The sequence below is a fragment of the Gymnodraco acuticeps genome, unplaced genomic scaffold (genome assembly GCF_902827175.1).
Source record: "Gymnodraco acuticeps unplaced genomic scaffold, fGymAcu1.1, whole genome shotgun sequence".
NCBI classification, from domain to species: domain Eukaryota; kingdom Metazoa; phylum Chordata; class Actinopteri; order Perciformes; family Bathydraconidae; genus Gymnodraco; species Gymnodraco acuticeps.
The window spans coordinates 435,075-454,190 of record NW_022992055.1 but is presented as its reverse complement, the minus strand read 5'-3'; the positions used below and the strand labels follow the sequence as shown (position 1 = coordinate 454,190).

At 40.7% G+C, this 19,116-nt stretch overlaps 1 protein-coding gene across 1 annotated transcript in view; it reads left to right on the top strand.

Annotated features, from left to right (window-relative positions):
- Window positions 1-3,390: 3,390 nt before the first annotated feature.
- emp2 (epithelial membrane protein 2) overlaps window positions 3,391-19,116 on the top strand; it is a 41,454-nt gene continuing 25,728 nt past the window's right edge. Inside the window, exon 1 of the mRNA XM_034202157.1 lies at window positions 3,391-3,576. The gene's annotated coding sequence lies outside the window, so the exon portion shown is untranslated. The remainder of the gene's footprint in view (window positions 3,577-19,116) is intronic.

The window sequence follows — 19,116 nt, the reverse complement described above, 5'->3', positions numbered from 1 at the left end:
TCCTCTGTCTGTGTGAGATCCGTTGAATGGGGGGTCAGTTTCCTGATGAGCTGAGGATGATGGGATTGCTTTATTGTTTAAACAGACACTAGCTGTGGGCCTGTGTGAGCGTGTAAGTGTGTGTGTGTGTGTGTGTGTGTGTGTGTGTGTGTGTGTGTGTGTGTGTGTGTGTGTGTGTGTGTGTGTGTGTGTGTGTGTGTGTGTGTGTGTGTGTGTGTGTGTGCTGTTACGTGCAGCGATGCCTTGTTGAAAATTACAACAAGCTGCAGAAGGGTGGCATCCAGGTGGTAGACCAAATATAAAAACACAGAGCAACAGTTATGCAGGGATTTTTAGTTGTATGATGATATCCTGCAGAAGACCTCGTTGCCAATCAAAATCAAGGGTCCAATTTAAAATTGTTTTGGAAAATTATATTATATTTCTCGAGAAAAGAGAAAAAATGCAAACCGCTGCCATTTTATGGATATTTACTCGTATTCGGCTGAAATACACACCAAAAAACAATTAAACAAGTGCAATGGAGACATAAAATGCAAGAAATGTGTGTGTGTTTGTGTTTGTGTGTGCACGCAACTGTGTGTGACAGTCCATTGTATTAAGTGATACAATGTAGTATTATCAAACTACAGATTCCACCCATTCTTGTCCTCCTGCCTGCACAACACTTTATGTATGTTTTTCTTGAGAGTAGGCATATGTGATAACGCTTGTGAATGTGTATGAGGGTGTGCAAACTGCATGTGTGCAAATCTGAATGTGTGCACATACTCTCAGAGTACTTTGTGGTCTAACAAGAATTTTTGTCCATGGTAACCTTCCATTCTCACCCAGCAACAGGAACGGGTATCCTGAGGCTTTTTAAAAAAAGAATATTAATGGCCTTGTTTCATGATGTCTGCTTTAATAATAGACATAGGAGGATGAAGCAGTATTCTTGTAGTTGGTGTACAAATGTTTTGCTTAACTTTGATTCTAACATTCTCCATGTAGGCTACTGACGGTCAGTGAAAAGTCAAGTGTCAGAAGCTCTCTACAATCTTCTCTCGAGATAGACAAAGGGTCCTTTTTTGTTTATTTTTCAACTCAATTCTCCTCACCTTTCATGGAAGGAACTTCACAAAAGGGGTTACTGACTTTATGAGAGCTATTGCAAGTATACAAAGCTTTGAAATAGGTACAACATTCAAATTGGGCGGACCAAGCTTTTGTTCGTATTCCACTTGTAAAGCTAAAGCTAGCGAGCTAGGCTAACTAGCATCAACTCGGAAAGATGAAGGTTTTTAGAACTGATTCCTAGGTGTTACTTTTTGTGCATATTATTTCGAACCCTGCTGAGTATCACATACTCAGTGCTATGTTAGTCCAATATAAGCATTGCTGTCACTTTAGGGTCACCTGGGCATCCCATGTGCTCAGTCTCACTAGCCAATGTGTCACCCTGCCCTACAGAGTAGGTGCCCACCACTTATCAGGTAAATGCCAACCATTTTACTAATTATAAGCACAACCTACAATAACGTTTAAAATTGTAATTTAAAATTGTTTACATCAAGTTGGACGGATGGCATTCCCTTTATTCAATAAGTGACGACAACCTCCTTATCGTGGCCGAGGCCTGGAAAATGCAAAGATGATGGTCTGCATAACGAGCCTTGACAATACCCTCTTCATTACCTCGTGCCTGTCCCAAATAACTGTCTTCTTATTACCCCACAAAATAATCCCATAATGTCGCCATGGTAACATCGGACCACTGAGCACAAGGGATAAACAAAGAACATAACGTCCTGAGGTCATAATGTAAACGTATGAAACTGACAAACCTTTGCTTGTGCGATAATTGTTAAGGTATCAGTCAAGTGTTGATTTTTCAGCCATCATTTATTTGCAAATGGAAAGTCTCTATAGGTGAGATGTTTGTCGATTCAGCCCCAGAGCTGATATACTTTTAGAGATGGGTGTGGCATTGTATAAACACCAGCCTTTTACACCTTCAGCTGTCAATTAATGCAAACTATTTAAAAAAAGACTATTCTTGTTCTGAGACTTTGTGTCACCATTGTGGCAAGCTGATTTACTCTGGACAGAGACTAGCTGTTTTCAGTTTTTACAGACTTTGTGCTAAGCTAAATTAAGCCAACCAGCTGCTGGCTACATATTTACAAATAAACACGAGAGTGGTATCGATCTTCACATTGGTATTGGAATTCGTATTCAAATGAATGCCATGAAAGCCAATAAACGTGCGATAGGCTGAATGTTGTTTGTCTTTTTCTTTAACTTTTTCAACCGATTTAGGACAACTTAAAACTTTGACAAACCACATGAATTGCATTTCATACGTAAAATACAAGACTGTGACTTCAAAGAGGTAAAATTATGGGACTGGGGTTATTTTATGGTCTGCAGAACTGAGGCATTATATGTTCTTGTGCGTAAAAATGACAGCAGAAAAAGCAACAGCTGCTGGGATTTGACTGGGGCGAGGACAGAGGGTCTGTCGAGCTTTGTTTGAAGAAAAGAAGAGCCGAAAGCCGAAAAGCGACAGAAAATCTACTTGTCTAAAGTCTAGATTGCTGAGTGCCTTTTCATTAATGCTTTTCTTTTTTCAGAAGAAGTGATCAGTTACATTTCTTGCAGCACATGAGAAAAACAGTTTTGATTGTAATCAGTTGAAAGCCAGCCAATTAAAGACAACAAAACTAGCTTTCCAACCGGTTCTTAGAGTTGCGGTGAACAATACAGAAATAAAAAGGTTCCAGGTAAATAAAAAGGGGCAATACAAAATGGCTACACTTGGATATACAATGTGAATAAAAATGTAGAAATAGGCGAGTGTCACCTGTAAAAGTATGAAACTGTTATGCTCCCTTCTACCTCTCCTTTTCTTCTTAACCCACTTTTCCTCTCTTGCTCCTTTTCACTATCATTTCTGAGCTTCATTCCAACCTGTTCTAAACTTTGTATCCCCTTTATCCTTTTAATTTCCTTTTGTCTACCTCTGTCTGACCTTTTCTTTTCCTCCTCTTGATCAGTCTGCCTGCCATGTGAGGAAACACAGACTTTTAAACTTCTCCTCTGACTGCCATCATTTTTTTTTAAATATAACTTTTCCCGCCTATAACACTAAATAAACACTAAACTCTTGTCACCACCTCTATGGTCACCACTCGTTCATGTGTCACACACACGCACGCACGCACACACACACACACACACATACACACACACACACACACACACAACACACACACACACACACACACACACACACACACACACACACACACACACACACACACACACACACACACACACACACACACACACACACACGCTAGCATATTAAAGTCCCAAACCACACCCAGCTCCCGGCCCCTCGAGCCCTCCCTCGCGCGCTCACGATAGCCGATCCAGAGAACGTGCGTTTCAAACTTTTTTTGGGACTACCAGCGAGATCTCCAGCTGCCGTTTTGTCACGTTTGGACGCTGTTTTCCCGCAAAACACATTCAGTTTAATATCCCTTTTCACAGACGCATCTGGAGTGTTTCTTCTTCCTCTGTTCAAACTCGGTAAGCAGTCTAAACTTATTATTTCCAGTTTACATATTGTTTGAATGCAGCTCGGAACTCTATGAGATTCGTAGCATATTCAAATCCAATGTGGCTTTGAAATATACCAATAACACTAATACCTTTACCAGGTCTCTTACTGGTGAGTATTTAGCCTAATATTATATTATATAAGTCAGCAACATAAACAAAACCATTACTAATACTAAAATGGAGAGTTTATTTTAGTTTGAATATATTTGAGGAGTTTTAAGAAGCCTTTGCTGTCGTGTATTTTTACACACATCATAACTTCTGCTGAGTGGCTCCAAGTTTCAGAAATTGGAAATGAAAGGGGCGTTGTCAGTCATCAGTGTGTGCGTGTGTGTGTGTGTGTGTGTGTGTGTGTGTGTGTGTGTGTGTGTTTAAATGCGTCTGTGCTGTGAATGAATGTTTAGTGCATTGTGAGGGAATCTAAACTGCAATTTGTTCACAATGGACCCAATAAATATGTGAATTTGTATATCTTTTTAATTATATCTGCTTTTTAATACACGTCAAACTCTTCAATGAATTCGTGGAAGACTACTTTGTTTCTGTTTGCCCCTCCATATTGCAACACTATACATTCAAATGATATCCCAATGAAACTAATATATCTAATAGTATTTGTGTATGTTTTTAATTAAACATGTATTATATTTAATTAGGATGTGTGTTTTGAACGTAATCAGATTATCTGTTTATGTCCCGTGTAAGTATATTTGCACTATGATGCTGTTTTTCCTTAATGACTGATGTGCATCTTGCTTTTGATGAGGCAGGTGATAACTGTTGCATTCTCCCTTCATGGAGGGCGCCCTCTTGTGGTTGAAAACAACACATTGGTGCAGGTTTTCCCATGCATGGTTAAGGGAGATTTGTCAGACTGGGCTGCAGAAATGGAGACTCATCCTAATCAGGCAATGTTTGAATGAGAGCGAAAGCAATCTTGAGGAAAACCATTATGTCATATGCAATGGGAAGGTTACAAATAGGCAGCAACCTATTAGAAAAATATTTTACATCCCTCTGTGAACTTGCCTATCTGTTGCACTCAAGGCATTGGAAATGGCAGAGCTAGATGAAAAAACAAATAGATGTTAGATAATGAAACCTGATTTTCACTCACGTTCTTGTGACACAAGGAAAACTTCATTCAAATTGGAAATATACCCCAAATACCTCTTATGTTATATAACAGCTACATCAGCACAAGCATTTTAATGAAATGTAAGAATGACTAAGCCACTCTTAATAAAACCAACAGACCTCCTCTCTTCTCTTCCAGCTTTTCATTTGGTAAAATGAACCCCAAAGTCATAAAACCTACAATTATGTAAAGTATCGTTTAACAACTACAAACGAGCAGCTAAATAAATGGCAGTTCAAATTGACAACGTGTATCGTGGAAGCTTCTTTCCAACAGAGTCACGTTTTTCCTGCACAGCCTTAATGGTTTGAAACAGTCTGATCCGTGCAGTTGCCAAATTCTCCTCAAGCAGAAGTCCTTTTTGTATCTGTTTATTTCTAAGTATTTGGACAGCGCGGGAACCCTTTGTGCTTTGAGTGTCAGTGTTAATTTGAAAGTATTTTTAAGTCACGCTCAATGCAGCAGGGGTAGAGAGGCGTGTGATATTTGATAGGAGGAGGATTAGTCATGGGGTGTGAGGTTTTAAAAGGTGCTGACAGATGAAAACTATCAGGGAACAATTGTGAAGTCAGTGCTGATGGAGAGTAGCAAAGAAAAAAAAGGAAGAGAATCGGGGCGGTGATAAACAGATGAGGATGGAGATCTCTTTTTTAACCTCTCTATCAAAGTGTTCCTAACTTCTCTCGGCCATGTGATAGCCATTACTCAGCGCTGTCACTTTAGGAATGTGTGTGAAAACGCACCCACACACACCTAACAAATCATGTTAGTGCCCAACATGAAAGAATTCCTGCGTCATAGGGAAGCCTTTAAACCCAGCAGGGAAACAGTTGTGTGCATGGCTTTATTTTTGTCAATTTAGGTTCCTGATTCCTGAAGGAGTCTTGGCACAGACACACACACACGCACGCACGCACGCACGCACGCACGCACGCACGCACGCACGCACGCACGCACGCACGCACGCACGCACGCACGCACGCACACACGCACACACACACACGACTGTTGTGCAAAATTAATTTGAAACAGCAGTGTTGTTGTTAATTTGGGCCGTGAATGCATCATTTGTGTGAACTTGTAATCCGTTTTCCACTTGTGGAATTTCTATTTAGAATGTGCAATACGGTCCAATCTTGTCCTATTTTGATTGTGGATAGTAAGGACTAGAGTGAGAGTGTTGCATTAGGATGTTAATGTCTGAAAAGGCATCCATATAATGGTCAGCTTACTTGGTTAGGTTGTTGCCCCATTTGGTATTCCCTCAACTGCCCTTTTTGGATTAGGGTTAGGCTTCAGAATGACAAACTGAATGTTTAGCTTTCACCTCCATCTCAACTTTACGTGCTAACGTTTGGCATTTTAATTGTTTAGAGAATGATATTCTTATTATTTATCCCTACGAACAACTTATGCTAATGACATCAAAGTCTAAAACTAGCAGTTAATATCAGCTATCAACATCTATTTGGTAGTTAGGGGCTACAACCAGTAGTTTCAGAAGGCCGTTATTAACATGTTGGACAATGTAAGGTCGGAGCAGTTTGCCCATTTTGAAGCATTAGAAAGTAAACAATTACAACGGAAAATGACCATTCAATTGGCTGATGACATTCAAAATGGGTGGGATGGGCTAGCGTTACAAACACCAACACAGCCTTTGAGATATACTCCAAATGTAGTAAAGAATGGCTGCTTTTTCGGCTGAATTTGAAGGAGACAAAAGAAAAAGGACAGCTGTGTTTGTACAACATTTGGCCCAGAAATGTGCACTGTAGTTGTTCCAGCCCCTGAATGGGACACAGCCACCATAGCTTATCCTCTCTTGACACCCTTAAGCCAAATTGTCAAATATTTGGCTTGCTCGTCTTAAAGATGTGCAAATAGTAAAGTTGTCTCAACGTCTTTCATCCCGCTTGCTTTATGCTTCACAAGGCTGTGAATACAGCCAGTTGGTCTTAGAAGGGGTCTTGTAAATCCATTCTGTAAAAGATAACAGCTGTCACACAGTGCTTTCTGGTTATGTTTGTAATTCTGTGCTTGCACTTCTGGGTTCATGACTCTTCATACATCTTAAAACCAAGCTGTGTCTAGGTCTCTCTGCCTGTGGGATTCTTCAAGTTTTTATGAGCTCTTCCTGACCAAAGCTTTGTTTAGTCTCTGGCTTCACTCCAGGGAAGATGTGCCTTTTTGTGTTTTCTCTAAAAATAAGCTTGGCTTTTCTTGTTGTGTACACACACAAACTCACACGCACACATGAGGCTGTCCTATTTACAACACATTAATGCAATTTAGTAACTGTAAGGCCATTCCTGAGGGAAACTAGAAATCAAAATAAACATGAGGGTTTCTCATTGACCTTGGATATTAATTCTTAACTAAATGTGCATTTGCGAGCCTTTCTCCAGAGCCATCATTAGTGGATGGTGAATGTTGTTGCGGGCTCAGTGTGAACTCATCTTAAAATGACTCACACTTTACACTTTTTCTCAGCAATTACTGCAAGGTGTCACTTTTATTGTTGTCCCCACAGCTACTAATGCGGTTTTGAGTCCCATGTGCAGAAAATTGGAGAGCTATAAAAAAAAGTATGAGTGTTTTATTCAATCAAATAAAATGGTCTATTTGGATTGATCTTCTTTTTTTTTTACATTTCATATGACTTGTTAGACACTTTTATCCAAAGCGACTTACATGCTTAATACTGTGGGCAATCCCCACAGGAGGAATTTGGGGTGAAGTGTCTTACCCAGGGACACAACGTCATGCTGACTGCAGTGGGGTTTGAACCTATGCTCCCCTGATCCAAACACCAACGCACTAACCCACTGAGCCACACGCCTTCTAAATTCCATTTTATTCCAACGGTTTTGGCCTTAGGGAAAAAATGCAAAGAATGGTGTCAATTAAACACGTTGCATTAGTTTTACTGTTGAAATGAATATATTATAGGGTTTTTTAAAACACACAATTCAAGCCCTATGATACCAATATAGTGAATCCCACAAAGTATTCCAGACTGAGGGGTTTGAGTAGGAAATATTGCATATTAAGTCTCAACTGAACGACCTCACAAGGGACCGGAGGGCTCCACTGGAAGCCCTTTTTGTCTTTTCCTCTTCCTCAATCAGTTTTTCCATGACTTTAGACAGAAAGAGAGACATACAGAGAAAGAGAGAGTGGGACAGTGAGAGAGACGGGGGAGTGAGATTCAGAGGCCCAGTTAAATCTGTGGCTTTGTGTTTTATGAAAAGAGTAAAGGAAGAACATTAAAAGTCAGCATTTTCCACCAGGCAAGGGAATCAGTCAGCACACACACTGCATTCTCACACACTTGCACTCTTGCACTGAGTCCCCCAGCCTCCTATTATAAGGCTGAGTGGAGAAGAGGAATGGCAGTCTGTTTGTTAGAGTGGATCTGTCAGACTACGAACGTGATTACAAACAACAACTATAGTATTGTTATCTTTCTTTGTTGTATTTGGATCTACTTAGCGATGTGACAGAGGTTCTCAAAGTCAACCATGAAGAACAGTTGTGACATCAAGATCTAAGGAAGCCTATGGCTGCCATGCCAGAATGCAGTGGGGCGGTGGTGGCGAAGTCGATAGGGACTTGGCTTGGCAACTGGAAGGTCACAAGTTCAAGTCCCAGCAAGACCAAGTGCTACCGAGGTGTCCCTGAGCAAGGCACCGTTCCCTACACTGCTCTCCGGGCGCTGTTCAACTTGCAGCACACTGCTCCTAACACTAGGATGGGTCAAATGCAGAGAAACAATTTCCCCACGGGGATTAATAAAGTATATCAATATCAATATCAAATAAAAAAAGCATCAGTATTACTTTATAACGTTATTACGGCATACAAACTTGTCATAATATAACAACAAACTTCTAAGGTTTAACAATATATTATATAACAATAATGACTAATTCAATCATATATTAACGTGAAACCTCAAAGCCTATACGGCTGTAATGTGAGACTGTTTCAATTAAGATGGAATGTTTCTTGTAACGTATAAATCTTGTTATAACACTTTAACTTTTCATGTTTTAACAGGATGCTGATGTGTTTTTCTGGCATGGCATTAATATCCTGCCATAACACAAGAGAACATGCTTAGTGTAAAGTGACTTTCACGTGGTGTAATGCTGCTGTTGTGGACCCAAAAATGCTTCAGTTGTGGTGTCTCGCCTTTATCGTAGAAAACCATTATATAAACCCACTTTGTATACAGTAGGTCTAAAAACATTAACTTCAACTGACAAGAATAGTTATTAGTCTGTTATCCCAATCCAGATATGTTTATTGGTGTATTTTGACGATACGATTACCTTTCATTTGTATGATGAGGACTGTTAGTAGCTTGTTCAGCTGATTGACGCACACCAGCTGAGGAAAGTGCCCCTCTGTGTGTGTGTACGTCTATTGTGATAGATAAGGCTTGACATATCTGTGTTATGCATTCCAGACTGGCAGGGCTAATGTATACGCATGCATGTTCTCCGTGTGTATTTGTGTGTGTGTGTGTGTGTGTGTGCAGCTGTTGCCTGGTGTCAGAGGTGAGTATCAGTGCTTTCACACTCTACTATCAGCCCTGAGTGCTGCCTTTGCAAGGCTGCAACGTTCACATGGACCCTGGGGAATATTGCGCTCCACATTTAGGGAAATATGTGTGTGTGTGTGTGTGTGTGTGTCTGGTGTGTGTGCGTGTGTGTGTGTTGAATGGCGGCAAAAAAAGAAACAAACAGAGAGTCTATAACTACTATGGACAATTTTTAAGTGGTATATGTTTGGTACGTTATTACGCCCCAAAATTAGATACATTCTTCATTTTTAAAAGATTATTATTATTATTATATTGTAGTATCATAATATGTGAGTTATGGACAAAGGTGTGGTTCATCCTCCACCCATACCATTTAACTTTATTTACATATTTGTCCCCTGAAAGAGAAAGATGACAATAAATCAAAGTAATTGTAATCATTTACAGTTTGAACAGTTGAAGAAGTAAATATATAAATACACACACACACACACACACACACACACACACACACACACACACACACACACACACACACACACACACATATATAAAAGGGCATGTATACATAGTTAACTGCTCAGTCATCACCATGCTTTCATGTGTTTGTTCTATAGTTTAAATTAACTGTAATCATCTAAACTGTGTCTGTCAGTCTCTAATTTATGTGAGTTCCTTGGCGGGCTATATCATTGTGGGTTTTTGTTGTGTACAGTATATGAATGTGTACATCAGAGTAGGGCTGAACGATTAATCGATTTGAAATTGAAATCACGATTTGAAATGATGCAATTTTTTCATTTTTTATTGTGTGTCAGTCATCCACACCAACCAATCAGAAGTGCTGTGCTCCACATGTACCAGCCATTGTTAACCAATCAGAAGCGGCCCATGATAGAAGGAAGTTTCATGTACGTTTAGTTCTTTCACGTAGCTCGGGCTGCGGGGGTGCTAGAGACGGGAGCACGTTAATACGACCTTCCTAGCCGGAGATATGGCCGCATTTTACAATAAACTTCCGTTGGGTCGCTTAAAAACAAATATCGCAAATCGCAATATCTGTCAGAAAGATCGCAATTAGATTATTTCCCCAAATCGTGCAGCCCTACATCAGAGTGTGTGTTTGTGTGTGCGTTTACACTCTTGTTTTTGTCGCTGGGGATCCCTTCTTCCTCTCTGTCTCCTCCCTCCTTCTCTCGCTTCCCTCTACTGAGACAAGACAGCAGCTGCAGATGGAATCAGTCCCAACTGTGTGTGCGTGTGTCTGTGTGTGTGTGTCTGTGTGTGTGTGTCTGTGTGTGTGTAATTGCTGTTCCAAAGAATGTTGCTGCAGGTCAGATTGAACTGAAATACCAGAGAGATGCTTTGCAACGGATATACTGAATTAAATTGTTGGTATTTACCTTAGCTTTCCTCGTATTTTTAACTCTCCTTCCATTTCCGTTTATCTGGCTTTGTCTTCCAATAAGGTCAAACCTCTAGTCTGATTGGTCACCCTAGAGACACAGTGTTTGAAATGTTATAATTGGTCAATTTTCGGGGAATCTATAGAGCAGCCAAAGTGCGACCCCAGCATGCTGTTGCTAGTCCTAAAAATAAGGACAGTATTGCATTCCTACCCTGTGTGACCTGACACAAATAATCAAACACATTCTTTACACAATTCAGAAAATGTAGACATCTCTAAATGTAAATGTTTTGTAAAATAAAACAACAACATTGTCTTTTTTTGAAACATTACACAACCAAACCATTCAACATAATGCTGTCTTGCTGTACATTGTAGATCTTAAAAACACATTTCAACCCCATCAAATGCCCCATCTTCATGCTCAGTTCAGCTCTACTCATGGGCTGTTCAGCTTTTTCCACAGATGCAAAATAAAGTGTGTGTTGCTAGGTTATTGTCTACTTCAGTCTCATCCTCTGAGCATTATGATCAGGAGGATGTTGCTGTTTACATTCCTGTGGCTAATCCCTAAACCCGGTGTCTCTTGAATCAAAGTGAATCACTCACTTTTGATGTTCCCTCACCTCCTGTTTTACTGTTTACCCCCTTGCCCCCGACCCTTCCCCCAACTCAGACGTGGCCTATATCCTCTGGCACACCCCACAGCCACATGCTCACACACAAAAACTGTGGCCTGCTTCCTGTCGGCGGGAGAAGCTGTTTTTACTGCGACTCCATTTTGGCGGAGAGGGCTAATTCCTCTGCTGTCTGGCTCTGTGCATGTGTGTGTATGTGTGTGTGCGCCTACACTCACATGTGCTTTTAAACATGTTTGCCTGCTCAGCTGAACATATTGTTGGAGTTGAGGCTGATACTGAATCTAACTCATGTGTGTATACTTGTGCACATATGTGATTTTGTCTGCAATATCCCAACAGTGGTGTGGTTAGGCTCAGTTTGATGTGTACAGTTTACACAGAGAGAAGTAGAAACACCTAATAGTGTAAATGAACACAACATTGAAAGCAACAAAAAGTGGATATCTTTACGGAAAAATAAACATTACTGTTGTAGTCAATTCCGGCCTTGACTCTACCTACGTTCAGAAACAGAAACATTCAGAAACAAAGCTTAGATGATCATATCCACACACACACACACACCTGTTATGACTGTCAACACTGAAGTCGTACATTTGTGTTATATTGCTGCAAATACCAAGATCACAAAAAACTAAAGTCAAGTCAGAACATTTCTCCAGCATGTAGGAGCCTTTAGTTAATTTTCCTTGACAGCTTGTGCTTGATTTTTAGCATCATGATCAAGGACTTTGCTAGATGGTAACCCTCAAAGTGCGAACGTAATTTAACCCTAACCCTAAATCGTTGTTTTGACAATCTATGCTAACCTATGCTGCCTGTCCCCTAATTATCTCATGCACATTTTGAAATCAAGGGTTACCATCTAGCCGACGACCTACTGTATTCTAACCTTTAATATTTGAGGTCAATGCCTAACCCTATAATCCAACCCACTCTTCAGTCTGCGTACAAATAACATGACATTACACATTGGAAATGCGTGCAATACGCAGAAGTTCTATTTTGCGTGCATATGATACGCTAACAATTCCCATTGGGATCTGATGCAGAGTTTTGCGTGCATATGATATGCCACGTTTTGTCCGTCGGGTCTTGGTAGACCGGAAGCTGTGTGGTTCATAAAAACATGTTCTTACTCAATACCAAGCCACGATTATTGTTTTTATTTTAAATCGTATGATGTCGGACTTTTTTTCCGTCTGTGAGGAAAAGAAATAGGGCTCAGAGCCTCAGAATAATGACATCTGTATTTTTTTTAATCTTTTTTTCCTTATAATTTGTTATTCTTTTCTAAATAACACACTGTTAATTACTCAACAATAACACACAATTATCCTTGTTTTTATTGATTCGTTTGATTCTATAATCTTGGGCTTTTTAGCCCTAAATAAAGTCACCGGAAACAGACGTAGACGGTAGCTTGAAGCTCGGGACAGTTTTTTCATATTCTGCTATCGGAAGTTACCTTACAAAATAAGAGCGCAGATGAGGACGGTCAATCCGTGTCCATTTGTTTTCACAACGAAAACAGCCAAGACACCTATTGAGCCCAGAAAATGAATGTTATTAAGGGCTGTAAATATAATAGACCTGTGTCTAAAATGGACAACATTGTTAGGAGATTTTAACTATAGGCTTCAGCGATTCTGCACTGCGGCTACTCAGCCGTCTCTCCAGTTTGTTATTATTTTTTCTGCCATTAGTTAGACCCTCCAGAAAAACGCGATTATGCGATCGCATAATTTACCGCATAATCAGCAAAATGGCGCAGATTTTTAAAAGGGACCATATTTATTAAAAGGGCGCATAATCCCCGCATTTTTTCACACAAGGTTGAGGGGGAAAACAAGTTAACTCCTCTTGACGTGAAGTAGTGATGATGCGACGTCATCAGTTCGCGCATCACAGAAGGTAAACAACACCGTAGAGTGAACGTGTGGGAGCTCACACGAGAGAGAAAACACCAAGATGAACAGCTCTAATCCATCTCATTTACCGACGAACATTTCTGCTAAAGACCGGGCAAAGCAGTACCCCGATGTCTTGCACGAAAGTGGGGGGAAACTATTCTGCACCCCGTGCAGTTCTGTGTGTTGGAGCATAAGAGAAAATCGACGGTGACGACCCACTTTGATTCATTCAAACATTCGAAAAAGCTTTCTGCTGCTGCGGACAAGAAAGCCAAACAACTCACGTTCACCGAGGCATCGACCTCCTAAACCCTTTCGAGGGCTACAAGAAACGGGGTGAGTAGCCTACAAGTTTGAAGCTGGTCAGATAACGAACAAGTAAATGCAAACAGAATGAGGCGGAGAAGTGTGTGTGTGTGTGTGTGAGAAAGAGATTAAAATAGCCCAATTGCTTTAACAATAAATAAACATTGAATGTGTTTAATTGAATAGTAAATTGGTTTAACGTTAGTGGCAGGTTGTGTGTGAGAGAGAATAAATAAGACAGCCCAATATTTAAAAAAAGTATTCTTTCCGCATATTTAGCATATTTCGCAACTTTCCGTATATTTCGCAACTCTCCGCAATTTCACCGCATACAATCACATAAAAACCCCGCATGTTTAATCGCATAATCAAGGATTTTTGCCCGCGTTTTTCTGGAGGGTCTAAATTGAGTTGATTGATCCTGTTGGACTCAGTAGGCTAGTAGTGAAACTACTCCCACAAGTACTATGAAGCAGGGTTTCCCACACATAGACTATACTTGGGCGGGCCGCCCAGGTATATTAACGGCCGCCCAAGTATATTTCGCGACCCTTTTTTTTTTTTTTTTTTTTTAATACGTTTTTTTTGTATTTTTTTTTTTTGTATTCGTCCGTGTCCACGATGCCATCTGCGATCGATTAACTTGTGGACAATGATCCCTCGCTCCCTTGCTCTGATCTCGCCTCGTTAAGTGGCCTGCCTCACACAGGGTGACTGGCTGTCTACATGATGTGGCCTGCCAACATGGCCACTGTCATAGAGATCATAAATCAAAGCCCTTGATTGGTCTCTGTGTGTCATTCAAGCTCGGGATAACCTAAGCTCAGGTGAGGTAAAGGACTCTGAGTGTTTAGATAGTTAACTTAGTTTAAGTTCTCAGTGGGTCTCAAACAGTGTGGTCACCATTTATGTAAACACATATTTCCATTTGAGAGGGTAGTGATTGATCTAATGGATAGTGAGGTGGGCTGAAGATCGGAAGGCTGTGAGTTCAAATCCCGCCAGGAACACCACCACTAGTGTGCCCTTGAGTGCCATCTTTACGCAAAATGATTATACAAAATGATTATACAAAATGATTATACAAAATGAAAACTTTTTTTTTTTTTTTGCGCACCCCCCCCCCCCCCCCCCCCCCCCCCCCCCGCCCGCTGCCACCACCCGCCCAAGTATATTTCAGATCTGTGGGAAACACTGTGAAGTACTTACTGTGTACTTTTCCAGTAATCCTCCTGAGAAAAAGAATGCATGTTTCTCTGCTATTTTGAATCAGTGTTAAAACACCTTTCTTCATGAGACTGATATTGTTGGACAGAGTATTTTAAGAGGATATGGTAGACATGATATCAGCAATACTTCCAGTCAGTAGTCCGGCAGCAGCGTTGTACACCTTGGAAAGTCTTGGCCGCTATTTATCCCACTATGGCATGACTTTTTATTTTGGGAGGAAAAAAATGTTTCACCATGTGTTTTAGGAGCTTAGGGGTCCCTGATATTATATCAATTATAAAATGTGACCCCCCCCTCACGCCTCAACCAGGGGTTGGTTTGTTGCCTCAGGGCAACACTGTGCTACGAGGGTATTGAAACACCAAGGATTTCTACAATTCAGAAGAAATAGAAAAAACAACTCTATATGAATTCAAAAGGTTTTCTTTGTGTGTGTTTGTGTGTATGTCTCTGTGTGTGTGTGTGTCTGTGTGTGTATGTGTGTGTGTATATCTGTGTGTATGTCTGTGTGTATGTGTGTGTGTCTGTGTGTGTGTATGTGTTTGTATGTCTCTCTGTGTGTGTGTCTGCGTGTATGTGTGTGTTTGTGTATGTACGTGCGTGTGTGTGTCTGTGTTTGTGTGTGTGTCTGTGTGTATGTGTTTGTATGTGTGTGTCTCTCTGTGTGTGCGTGGGTGTGTGTGAGTGTGTGTGTCTGTGTGTGCGTGTCTGTGTGTATGTGTTTGTATGTCTCTCTGTGTGTGTGTGTCTGTGCGTTTGTGTGTGTGTCTATGTATGTTTCTGTGTCTGTGTGCCTAACCCTATCTTGACCTTCACTGTCCTCACTGTCAGACGGAATAGCCCTAACAGCCTGATCGTGTCCCTTCTGCCCATAACATGTTTTGGGGTCCATTTCCTGTAAATATCAGTAGAGGTAAAAACATTGATTAGGGTTATCATTTTACAGCTGAGCACACTTGTATGATATTGCCTGGAAAAAAGTGGTCTAAGTGCACAGTGTTGCCCTGAGGCAACGAACAAAAAAACATAGTTTTAGCTAATTAATAAATACATAATAAGTCTTTAAACAATCAAATATACTTCTTTACGTATTCATGCACATGCATGTATTTTTTATTTTAAGTTGTGTACATTTCTAATATGTTAAAAAGTGAAATATATCTTACCAAGTGGTGGCCCTGAGTCCCCTGCAGTTTTGCTTGCAGAAAGTACTGCTCCACCCCCAGACAAAATGCCACACCCATATAATTCCCTCATTTTATTGGACACCAGCATGTCAGGGGACATTGTGTATATTTAAAAACATTAAAATATTTAGAGGGCCAGTGTGAGGTCGAAAAAAGTGGTTTGTTGCCTGAGGGCAACAGTATGCTGTAGAGCAGGGGTACTCAAATACAAATCTTAAAGGTCCAAAATAAATGTTTCAATAAGACAAAGGTCCGTTTATTACGGTCATTCAAACTTTTGAACAATTGCAACAAGATTCTTAACACGAGGTTGCAAAAACAAAAATAATCTGTATGCAGCCGTTTTCATTGTTATTGTGTCTGTGCTTGACCCCTCAGAGTCGCAGAGCTGCACAGTTATGAATAAAGGCAGCTGCACCCTCTTTCATTCAGCATTCCCATTATTGCTTTATAAATGTATTCCCCCTTGTGTGTCCACTGAGGTTCGTCAGGCCCAACACATCAACAAACTCCCCCTTTGCCTCATCATAAACACTCACAAACACCAGCAACTGAGCATTTGTCAGTGGTGTCAGTGGACTCACCCACAGCTAAGGAAATGCACTGTGCATTTTTTATTCCATCACAAAGCTGATTAATCAAATCACCAGCCAGTATGTATGTTCTTCTGGTTGCTGTGGAATCTGAGAGGGGATTTGCTTGACCTGTTATTTCCTCTTTGTGTTTGCCTTCAACATGGTCTCCATCACTTCAGTCATGCATTCTTTTATACTTCAGTTATTATCCAGTGGAAAGTCCTTACCTACTGGCCTAGTTCAATCAAAGTGGTTACTTTTTTTTGGCTGGGCAGTGTAGTTTTACACACCGTCTTATTTGACTTTCTCAGGACTTAAAACAGTTTTTTGGGGGCAGACCCCCTCAAAGAAAAAAATATATTTACACACGTAAGGTCATCATCTTAATAGTTTTGTATGCTCATCCGTGAGCAGAGCATCAAGTTGGCATGTCTATTACAGCTGAATGCGGCGATTACCATTTTGTTCAGCAAAACGCCTCACAAACGTATTAATCAACAGCTTCAGTGCGTTTTGATTCAATGCTGAGTACAGCCAAACTGACAGTCTCTTCTCTGTCATTGTAGACCGCAAATACCTCATTCCTTCAGTGCCTGGGTCTGAATGCTTCTCGTTTTGCGCCGTCCAGTTCAAAATGAAATCGCCGCCAATCGTATGTCGACGCTCGCGCCAGGACCGGGGGAGGGGTTACATGACGTGCATCTTGTGCTGCATTCATTTGCACTCGGACATTAGAGACTTTCTCTCATAAATGTCCGATGAGCCACAACTTTTCTTTCAAAACAAAGCTGCCAACTGGGGTGGCAGCTGGGGTGGCAAGGCCTATTTGTAGGGTGTCAGTTGCCACCCCGGTAGGTGAAACTAGGCTACTAGCTACAGTACAGATGGAACTAGATGAGCTGTTAACTCTCGCTCTGAATTTTTTTTTTTTAATTCTCGCTCTGACTTAGACAGGTTGAAAGAGACACACACATTTTTCCCACCCGCAGTCCGCGAAGACCCGCCCTACTGTGCCTCTGATTCGCAGATTGTTTGGGGGGGGAAACGCTGACTGGATGCTGAATGTGATTGGACCAAAGCGTTGACACACACAGGTGGAACACAGTGGAACAGTCAGACATGCAGAGCGTTGTTTGCAGTGGACATAGCGGAGAATTTTGACTCGTTGCGAATGCGTTGTGGCGATGTCTCACATATAATACAGAGAGATCATACATATGAAAAGTATAATTTGCTCAGAGTCCGGAGACAGTGGTGGTTCGGTCCGGATCCGGACCAGAGTCCGTAGTTTGAGGATGCCTGCTGTAGAGGGTTTTAAATTGACTTTGGTTGAAGTTAATAACAATATTGATATTATATAGATATATAGATAGCATATCATTGATGCAGTCTTTCTGAACACTTTTAAAATAAAATACTGCAAATGAAGAATATTTGTAATGTTCTGCACAGATAGTGCCTTAGCTTGAATTTGAAAACACGTGGCAACTTTATTAATACAGCAGATGAAAAGATTTGTGGAAGGATCAATTATTCATGGGATTCAATGGCTCTCTAGTAAAGGGTGTTTTATGGTTGCTTGTATTATCCTCAGATAGTGGTTTGTTTAAATAACTAGTGACATTTTAATAAATATTGAAAAAAGGGCTCCAAAAAAGGCATATATAACCTGGCCGGCTTAAACAGTCTGTATTTCTTCAAGCACCACAAGATTCAGAGTTTATAAAGTACAATTCTGGGCCATTGATTGTGTCATTTCTCCAAACACATACAGTAAAAATGCCTGTTTTTGAAGCCTTAAAATGGTGCAGGAAAATGACTTTACATTGTATTATACTTAAAGACAGGGCTATTCAGTTAAGAGAAGAGAAAAAAGGAAAGACATTTTTTTATAATGGGTGATGTAACATTAATGACAGACATAATATGAGGTCCTTGGCACTCAGACTCTAGAGGGGTCATTTTGTGATCATGGGGCATCACCCTTACTGCATCAGGGCAATATCATATGGAGTCAGACACTGGAAGTGTGCTGGAGGCTGATGCGTTGACTGGGACTGATGGAAGGATGAGGCTGATGAGACTGAAGAATCTGCGAGGAACAAATTAGCGGCAGAGGAATAATTATATATTAAAAGACTGCAGCATCATAAGAGGGCAACCATGTGACAGAGTGTGTTACTTTGGTGAAGTATATTTGTGACCAGCTATCCAGGCCAGACTCTAAAGACCTTCCAAAGTGTAAAACGCTGCTGCCGGAGTACTGACTGGAAATATTGCTGATATCATGTCTACCATCCTCTTAAAATACTCTGTCCAACAATATCAGTCTCAGGAAGAAATGTTTTTTAACGCTTATTAAAAGAAAAACATGCATTCTTGTACTCGGGAGGGGACATTAACAGAGGATTACTGGAAAGGTACACAGTAAGTACTTCATAGTACTTGTGGGGGTAGTTTCAGTAGTACTGAGTCCAACAGGAACAGTCTCACGAAGAACTAATGGCAACAAAAAATAATTCCCTCATCAAACTTAGCAGAAGTGGCTTGATTTTGT